The sequence below is a fragment of the Silurus meridionalis genome, chromosome 20 (genome assembly GCF_014805685.1).
Source record: "Silurus meridionalis isolate SWU-2019-XX chromosome 20, ASM1480568v1, whole genome shotgun sequence".
In the NCBI taxonomy this organism is placed as follows: domain Eukaryota; kingdom Metazoa; phylum Chordata; class Actinopteri; order Siluriformes; family Siluridae; genus Silurus; species Silurus meridionalis.
In genome coordinates this window covers 1,660,607-1,670,546 of record NC_060903.1, presented here as the reverse complement: position 1 = coordinate 1,670,546, position 9,940 = coordinate 1,660,607, and positions in this window count along the sequence as shown.

The following is a 9,940-nucleotide window of genomic DNA, read 5'->3' as shown; positions in this document are numbered from 1 at the left end:
TGAACATTCTGAGCGGTGAAGTGAAGAACACTGATTATCTTCATCATGGCACCTGTTAGTGGGTGGATTTATTTATCAGGCAGCAGGTGAACATTTTGTCCTCAAAGTTGTTGTTAGAAGCAGTTTGAGCGAGTTTCACAAATTGAGACGTCTAGACGGCTGGATCAGAGCGTCTCCAAAACTGCAGCTCTTGTGGGATGTTCCTGGTCTGCAGTGGTCAGTGTCTATTAAAAGGAACAGTGGTGAACCGACGACAGGGTCATTGATGCACGTGAGGAGCGAAGGCTGGTCCGTGTGGTTCCGATCCAACAGACGAGTTCACGACTGTTTTAGCAGCAAAAGTGGACACAATTTTAAGCAGGTGGTCACAATGTTATGGCTGATCAGTATACTCATCATAATTATAATAATCTACCAGAACTGCACACTCCTGTACTATAAAGTCAAACCGGCAAATCGTTTGAAAGAAACATGTGAACGTTCAGCACACAATCATTATTACCTTATAAGGGAATGTTAGAATAGTCCTACTGTATATTCTGCTATAATAAATACTCTACTGAATCACACTAACTCCATGCATTTTCATCCAAACCCACACACATACACTCACCCACAACTTTTGCACACTGCTGACTACACACACACACACACACACACACACACACACAGCACCGGAGTGGAGCAGGGTGGTGTAATGTGTGAGCTGAGGGCTGTTTTGAAAGGCCTGCAGCGACATGAAGGATTTTTCCACGGCGTTTAGTCTCGCTGCAGTCTAAAAAGAGGCCTAGCGTGCCTAGATCTCGCCGAGGCTCGTTCCACCCAATGAAGATGAATGGCCTTTATCGACAGCCTCATCTGAAAACATGGCACTACGCACCGGGACCTTTGATGCAGCTCCTGTGTTGATGCAGTGCCACCGAAAGGTCCAACAACAAGAGAACTGGCCCTCGGTGCAACAACACAGCCACTGTAGCAATGTTTTCACTCTGTATTTATAGGGGCAGACGTGCGGGTAGAAGGTAGGAGGTAGGAGGTTGGATCAGACCCACAGCAGCTGGAGGAACCATCTAGAAATGCCACTTTAAAACGGGACCGTGTTTGTACATTTCTATTCAAAGTGTGTGCTTTGACATATTCATTATTTAATTATTATAAATATTATTGTACTTTATATAAGCACTCGACCACAAGGTTGGTAAGGGCTTCTTTTTGAACGTCCCATTTCACATTGAGTCTCCATCTGCTGTTATAATAAGATCCACTCTTGGGGGGTGGGTGGGGGGTTGGGGGTTGGGTTCCACTAGATTTTTTGGAGATGTGTGAGATTTCATTCAGCCACAAGGGTGTTAGTAAAGTCAAGTACTGATGTAGGTGAGGTGAGGAGGTCTGGGGTGCAGTCAGCGTTTATATTCATCCCTAAAGGGTTGAGGGTCAGAGCTCTAAAGCAGGAGATCTTCCACATACTCCACATATCCGAACCATGTAAAGCAGATCTTCATGGAGTTTGCTTTGTGCACAGTTTGGGTCTCATAATTCAATTAAAGGGGAAATGCAATCCGCCAGCATCCAAAGACGTCCACAAGAATTGTGTGCCTCCAACTTTGTGGTAATAATTTAATGAAGAAGATCATGCGGCTACAAAAATCAGGTGTCCTAATACTTATGGCCAAACAGTGTATTTTGCCTGATGCTTCAACCCACACTCTAAAATCTCCCCCGAAGGAATCCTACAAAGCATTGGGAGGAAAAAAAGCCTCGAAATTATAAAGTTTATTTCATATTTTTGGGTTTGAACTTGTACCTGTGATATTTTAGAGCTTTCAGTGATTCTGAAACTAATCAGCATTTTTTTTTCCTCCTCAGATTTCTCTTTGATAGACAGATCTGAGCTAATCAGTGTTTTTTTTTCACAATGCACAACGAAATCAGATCGCTTATGATGAATACATTAAAAGTACATTAGCAATTTATGAGCTGTGGAAGGCGGCGGTTGTTTGTGCGTACAGTACGGCTCCCTGGGAAGATCTCGCGCCCTGCTCTAATTACACCTGATTGGTTCATGATGCTTTTGTTTCACTGAACGCTATGAGATCGTATAAAAAAGAAAGTGGGGTTTTTTTTCTCTCAAACAAGTACGTAATGCAGAAATGAAGATTAAATAAATTAAAGCTGAGTGAAGCTGAGAGAAGCTGAGTGAAGCTGAGAGAAGCTGAGAGAAGCTGAGAGAAGCTGAGAGAAGCTAAGTGAAGCTGAGAGAAGCTGAGAGAAGTTGAATAAGGCTGAGTGAAGCTGAGTGAATCTGAGAGAAGCTGAGAGAAACTGAGAGAAGCTGAGTGAATCTGAGAGAAGTTGAGAGAAGCTGAGAGAGGCTAAGGGAAGCTGAGTGAAGCTGAGAGAAGTTGAGAGAAGCTGAATGAAGCTGAGTGAAGCTGAGAGAAGCTGAATGAAGCTGAGTGAAGCTGAGAGAAGCTGAATGAAGCTGAGTGAAGCTGAGAGAAGCTGAGTGAAGCTGAGAGAAGCTGAGAAGCTGAGTGAAGCTGAGTGAAGCTGAGAGAAGCTAAGTGAAGCTGAGAGAAACTGAGAGAAGCTGAGAGAAGCTGAGTGAAGCTGAGAGAAGCTGAGAGAAGCTGAATAAGGCTGAGTGAAGCTGAGAGAAACTGGGAGAAACTGAGAGAAGCTGAGAGAAACTGAGAGAAGCTGAGTGAAGCTGAGTGAAGCTGAGTGAAGCTGAATGAAGCTGAGTGAAGCTGAGAGAAGCTGAATGAAGCTGAGTGAAGCTGAGAAAAGCTGAGAGAAGCTGAGAGAAGCTAAGTGAAGCTGAGAGAAACTGAGAGAAGCTAAGTGAAGCTGAGAGAAACTGAGAGAAGCTGAGAGAAGCTGAGTGAAGCTGAGAGAAGCTGAGAGAAGCTGAATAAGGCTGAGTGAAGCTGAGAGAAACTGGGAGAAACTGAGAGAAGCTGAGAGTAGCTGAGTGAAGCTGAGTGAATCTGAGAGAAGCTGAATGAAGCTGAATGAAGCTGAGTGAAGCTGAGAGAAGCTGAGAGAAGCTAAGAGAGGCTAAGAGAAGCTGAGTGAAGCTGAAAGAAGCTGAATAAGGCTGAGTGAAGCTGAGAGAAACTGAGAGAAGCTGAGAGAAGCTGAGTGAAGCTGAGAGAAGCTCAGAGAAGCTGGATGAAGCTGAGTGAAGCTGAAAGAAGTTGAGAGAAGCTGAGTGAAGCTGAGTGAAGCTGAGAGAAGCTGAGTGAAGCTGAGAGAAGCTGAGTGAAGCTGAGAGAAGCTGAGAGAAGCTGAATGAAGCTGAGAGAAACTGAGAGAAACTGAGAGAATTCACTACATGTATATCTTCACTAACGATCACCAGACACCCAAGATACCCCCTCCTAACCACCCCACCAACACCCGCCTTTGCTCCTGACCTCTTCAGGATGCTTTTCCATAATCCCTTTCTCTCTCGAAAGTCTGTCAGGTCAGGTCAGGAGACGAACCTCTACACTACCCCCTTCAACCCCACCACTTTTTCCCCCGTTTAATTCTGCCCTCTTTACTTCCTATGTAATTATTTCCTTTCGGGGGGCCGGTACATGAAGTCGAGTGAGGGCAAACAGGGAAGGGTCATTCAGCCTCTCGCTCCCTCCTTCCACCCCTCGACCACTTCAGAGGGCAAAAGGAAATTACAGGGGATCGGGGCAAATTAGAGCAGCGTGCCAGCCGTCAGCAGGGCCGAGCCGGGGCGTGACCCCGGGTGACCCCCACAGGTACACAACAACGGAGAAAACAGGATCGGCACGAGGGAGGGGTTTACTACAGACTCGGATATCAATCACATCGAGTTCAACTGGGACGGGCTGAAATTGGACAAGACAAGTCAAGAGCGTGAGGAGGAAATATTCTGATCTACTGAGATCCTTCATGGATGTGTAGGACCAGGATGACCGCAGTTCAGACGTTCCTCGTGTTACCACGGAACGCTCGATGCCATGATCCAGTTTCAGGGTCTTTAACTTTATACAGAATCCATGTACAGGTTAAATACAAGTGGGTCTGATTTTCCTTTGATGTAGATTTTAATGTATGTGCAAAAGTTTGTGCACCCTTAAGACAAAATAATGATAATTTCACCATCACGTTGATTTTACATTAACAGCGTTTAGCAGACGTGCGTTTGGTTGTTTGTTTGGTTGTTTGTTTGATTCTTTGGTTAGTTAGTTGTTGGGTTGTTTGTTGGTTCATATTTTTTTACCAAGACATTTATGCTCCTATGTGACAAATTAATTCCAAACATTAACATAATTTTAGCATTTTGAAAAAAGCATTCGCTTTATTTTGAATAAAATAACCATCCAAAGCAACATAAAAAAACTGCTTTGAGTCTCTATTAATGAATAAATCAACATTGATTCACTAAGTTCACCTCAGCCTAAAACTCATGGGGGAGGAATTTGAACATTTTTTCTTTTACATAAAGGCATAAAACAATAAAAGAACAGAACGATGTGTACCTTCCTCTTCCCCTGAGAGAAGGTGGGGCCAGTCGAGCAGTGCTAGAAGATCTGAGAGTGGGTGGTGCAGTGTGAGGAGTGATGAGAGATTGAGAGGGTCCGATTTGCTCGTTCTGCTTGATCGTATTTGTGAAACCAAACACTGTAAATAAAATTCACTTTTTGCATTGAAGGGTGCACAAACTTTTTTAAATTGAAAAGTCAGATCCTTTTTTTTCCACCTGTGCATGAAGGTCAAATATTATGAATGACCCCAAAATTCCAACATGGCGTCATGTACAGAAAAAAACACCTGTCGTCAAAATGATGGAAAACATGCTGAAACTTGAGACTCCTTTCATAAATGTTAAAGCAGTACGAAATTGCAGCGTATTAACAGTTGCATGTTTCAAACCCGTTCATCCACTGTGAACGAGTTGTTACCATGGAAACTATAACATATTAGAACGAAGGTACGGATATATACCAGAGAAAACGAATCACGGCTTTCTGACCAATCACGATCCAGAATTCAAAACGTGCTAACATGACAGAAAATAAACGTCATGTGATAACTTTCTATCGTGTCGACCTTCTAATCTCACGACGTCAAAGTCTGAACCCTCACGATTTTTGGAAGCTAAAACATCCCCAGAGACGCCTCGTATTTAAACTCCAGGCTCAGCTGGAGTGTAAATGATCTGAGAGCCTAAACTTCGATGAGATGCTTTGTTTAAACAGTAGAAAACCTGCACTCATCCCAGCTCTGGGCCTTCAAGTGTATCTGTCGCTGGACCTAATAAACTGCATCCATCACTAGGCGGATTGATTAACACGCTCCAGATGTTCCAGGCTTCATGTTTCAGGAGCTCTCGCGTTCCGAAACCTTTGTTGTGATAATGACACAGTACCCAGAACGCAACTGTTTATTTTTGCTTCCCGTCCAAAAGTACAGTCACGCGCGCTCGGGGATCCCGTGCAAGCCGAGGTTCCTCCGAATGAGTAATCGAGCGCTACAGAAAGGAAGTCAAATTAATCTTTCTGCTCTTTTCGTTCGACTTCAGCCTCCTCCACAAGCCGCTAATTATAAACTGCTGTGTGCCTGGTGTGTATACTGTACACCCAGACCCAGACCTCGACCCAGACCAGACCACCAGCGACCACTCAGGCAGGGTCTTTCTGAACGTCACAACCGTCAGGTAGGAACGAGGAACATACATCCTGCTGGAGATCAGACACAGTGCTTCCTGTCTAAACATCAAAAAAGCAGAGGTGAAGAATAAAAGCCACCAGCACTGAGATCTACGTCATGTTCTCAATAGATCGGATCAGAGATTTCAGATTTTGGGGATGTAGTTAAAAAAAAAGTAGTGGTAATAATTCGGCTGGGGGCGTAGCCATTCTTGTTTTGTTTTTTGTTTTTTTTATGATTAATACAATTTTTTGTTTTTTTTTTTTAACCTAGAAATTAATATTCTTCTATAAGTTACATTAATTAAACAATAAACATTTTTTTTTACATTTTTATAAAAAAAAAAAACGATTATTTATTTGTTTTGTTTTTTTAAATTGAAAATTAAATTTATATTAAATAAATACATTTTAATAACCGAAAGAAAAACATGAATGATGATTGAAAGGATCCTTAAAATAATGAGGAGGTTTTTTTTGTTTTTGTTTCTCTGTGCAGTTTGTTTGTTCGGTTGTTTGGTTGGTTGGTTGTTTGCTTGTTTTTATTTTGTTGGTTGGTTGTTTGTTGACTTGATTGTTTCTTTGGTTGGCTGGATGTTGAGTTGTTTATTGTTTTGTTGTTTGTATGGTTGGTTAGTTGGTTGCTTCCTGGTTTTTTTTTAATTATACATCACACTTTAGCTTTTTATTTTTTTTTTTTTTTTACAAAGAAATTGTTTCTATTTGATTTTTTTTTTATTTAAATAAAACAGGTGGTAGATCAGTGGTTAAGGCATTTGACTTCAGCTATGAAGGTCGTGAGTTCAAATCCCAGCCACACACAGTTGCCACTTCTGGGCCCCTGAGCACGGCCCTTAACCCCATATCTGCTCACTTGTAAGAATGTGATAATCGTGAGTCGCTGTTTTGGTTTGTTTGTCTGATTAACATAATCAATATCTTCTAGCTTCTATACTCTAAGTGATACACAGAGAATAATCATGGCCTGTTGCTCTTTAATAAAATGATTGTAATATTGATTATGGTGTGGTAATGGCAACCCAACAATGGTGTCCCTGTTGCTGATTGGTTCCCTACACCTGGGCCACACACGCAGTGTTTTATTCTTTACTTCCATCGTTATTGTCGTGTTGTGGGTATTTTCACACTTAGTCTCATTATGAGGAAACGATTTCTGCACCACAGAAACAGAATCAGTTGCCACCCCGTGACTAACAACCCGCACATCTCCTGAATCAGCTGAACCGATTTCAGTTTGACCCCTTTGACCTTTCCGGCTGACCTTTCAGTTAACTGTTATTAGCCGCAGCCGCTGTGGGGCAGCAGCATCGCTACAGCTAGCAATTAAAGCTATTAGCTGAACCGCTTCCCATGCGTGAGTGGGGTCCTTTTATAAAAAAGCAGCATGTGTTTAATTAACATCGCTAAAAATGAAGCATTCAACAGGTCTGAAGAAGATTTTTAAAATAACGTTCCTACAACGTTCTGAAAAAACACACACACAAACACACACACACACCTGCTAGTTTAATGAGATTATGTGTGATTTTCTTATTATTGTGCTTCTTTCATTTGATTTTCGGCATGTGTGTGTGTGTGTGTGTGTGTGTGTGTGTGTGTGTGTGTGTGTGTGTGTGTGCTCGCGTGTGCGTGTCCCCATGTGTGTTTCTTCCCCGAACTGTTAGCACAAAGTCAGAGGCTCACAATTGTGTAGGTCGTCTTCGGATGCTGGAGCAGGAAATTTTCCCTTCACTTGAACTAGGAGACTCAAAACCTGTTCCAGCATGATAATACCCCTGTTCACAAAACCAGGTTCATGAAGATCTGCTATCCATTTGTTGGAGGTGTGTTAGATATCTTCTGCTATAGAGTTCCATCCCTATTGAACATGAATGAATATGAACGCTGACTGCACCCCAGGAACCTCCTCCTCCTACATCACTACCTGACTTTACTAACACTCATGTGGCTGAATAAATCTCCAAAGAATCTAGCGGAACATCTTCTCAGAGAAGTGGAGCTGAGTCTAACAGCAACTGGGCACTTAATGTGGAATGGAATGTTCATAAGCACCAAACAAACGTATAGTCAGGTCAGAGGAGGGGTTAGGGTTAGGGTTAGAGTTAGAGTTAGGGTTAGGGTTAGAGTTAGAGTTAGGGTTAGAGTTAGGGTTAGGGTTGAGGTTAAGTTTAAGGTTAAGATTAAGGTTGAGGTTAAGGTTAGAGTTAGGGTTAAGTTTGGGGTTAAGGTTAGCGGTTAGGGTTAGGATTTAGGGTTGGGGTTAAGGTTAGGGTTAAGGTTAGGGTTAGAGTTAGCGGTTAGGGTTAGAGTTGAGGTTAAGGTTAGGGTTAGAGTTAGGGTTAGGTTAGGGTTAGGGTTAGAGTTAGGGTTAAGGTTAGGGTTGAGGTTAAGGTTAGGGTTAGAGTTAGGGTTAGGGTTAAGTTTAGAGTTAGTGTTAGAGTTAGGGTTAAGTTTGGGGTTAAGGTTAGCGGTTAGGGTTAGGATTAGGGTTAGGGTTAGGGTTAGGTTAGGGTTAGGGTTAAGGTTAGGGTTAGGGTTAGGGTTAGAGTTAGGGTTAGGGTTAAGTTTGGGGTTAAGGTTAGCGGTTAGGGTTAGGGTTAATGTTAGGGTTAGGGTTAGGGCAAAATAACTAATCCTGGTGCATAGAAAATGACATGGTCCTCCTACTTGGGTTAGGGTTAGGATTAGGGTTAGGGTTAGGGTTAGGGTTAGGGTTAGGGCCTCCTACTTGTGTATGTCCTGAACGAGCAAAGTCTCTGTCTCAGATATAAAATGCCTCAGTAAGCACGCATTTGACAAACAAGTCCTAGCATTTAAACAAATGCGATTGAATGAAGAATATTGTTAATGCAAATATAAAAGTTCGACCAGTAAACTCAAGCGAATACTTTCCCACCCCAAACTACCCCTTTGACTCCGCCCATAATTGTTGCATGCTCCATTAATTCAACGTGCATCATCCTATTTCAAGAACTTTCTCACAGAGTTGGTAACTACAACCGGACAAAAACAAAACATCCCTACATTAGTATTGGTGTTTTTTTCCTAAACGCTGACTCATTCATTGCACTTAATATTGCATTAATGGAAATAAAAACGAGAGCTACTCCAAAATCTCATCAGCATTACAACCACAAGGTGACCTTCTTCAGGAGGTTTTTCTTTAACAGCGCTGGGGGGGGGGAGTTTAGTGTTTCTTTCGGAGCAGGGGAGGGGAGGGGACAGAAATCAGCCGGGTTGGAGTGACAGTAAGAGGGCGGCTGATTGCACTGAGCATGGAGGACGAAGAGGCCGCAAAGAAGGAAAAAAAAAAAAGCTTCAGCTTCCAGTGGGGGGAAAAGACTCCTAATCAGAGTGCAGAAATGGCCCACTTGACAATCACATGCACCGCAAAAAAAACCCTCCCAATTCAGTGCTGATTGCAGCCATTCCCCTCCTCCTCCTCCTCCTCCTCCTCCATCTCCTCACTCCTATTAAAGCTCCTTCAGCTCCTTCAACCTGCCAATCAGCAGCCCTTTCTCACCCTCTTCACCTCCTTAATACGCAATAATAATTCCACCACCTTTCTAATCACTCCTCACTCCATCAGGTGGCTAATTGCTGTTGTTTTAAGATGATCATCAGAGCCATGGTTACCCCCCCCCCCCTTTTTTTTTTGTCTCAAATGCTCAGAAAATAAAATAGAAATTGCCCTCAGAGGACCTTGTGTTAACTTTCATCAAAGTCCAATTGGAGTTTTACAACACAATGTTCGACAATAAGAATAAAATAAAATGTAACTGATTTTGACTGTTTTTTGGACAATCGGCTGAGCAGATTTCTCATTTTCATAGATGTGATTCCTACATGATTCACAGTCCATTGTACAGTGCATTCAGAAGGAATTCAGACCCCCGACTGTTTGCTATGTTGTTATGTTGCAGACTGATACTACAATTAATCTTCACTCAGTCCCCCATAATAAAAAAGTGAAAAACAGAATCCTAGAAATGTCAAAAAAAAATTATATATATATATATATACAGTGGGTACAGAAAGTATTCAGACCCCCTTAAATTTTTTTTCACTCTTTATTATATTGCAGTGATATTTCAGTTTTTCTTTTTTAATAAATTGCAAAAATGTCAACAATTCTGTGTTTTTCTGTCAGTATGGGGTGCTGTGTTTACATTAATGAGGAAGAAGAATGAACTTAAATGATTTTAGCAAATGGCTGCAATATAACATGCATAAATATTCAGACCATT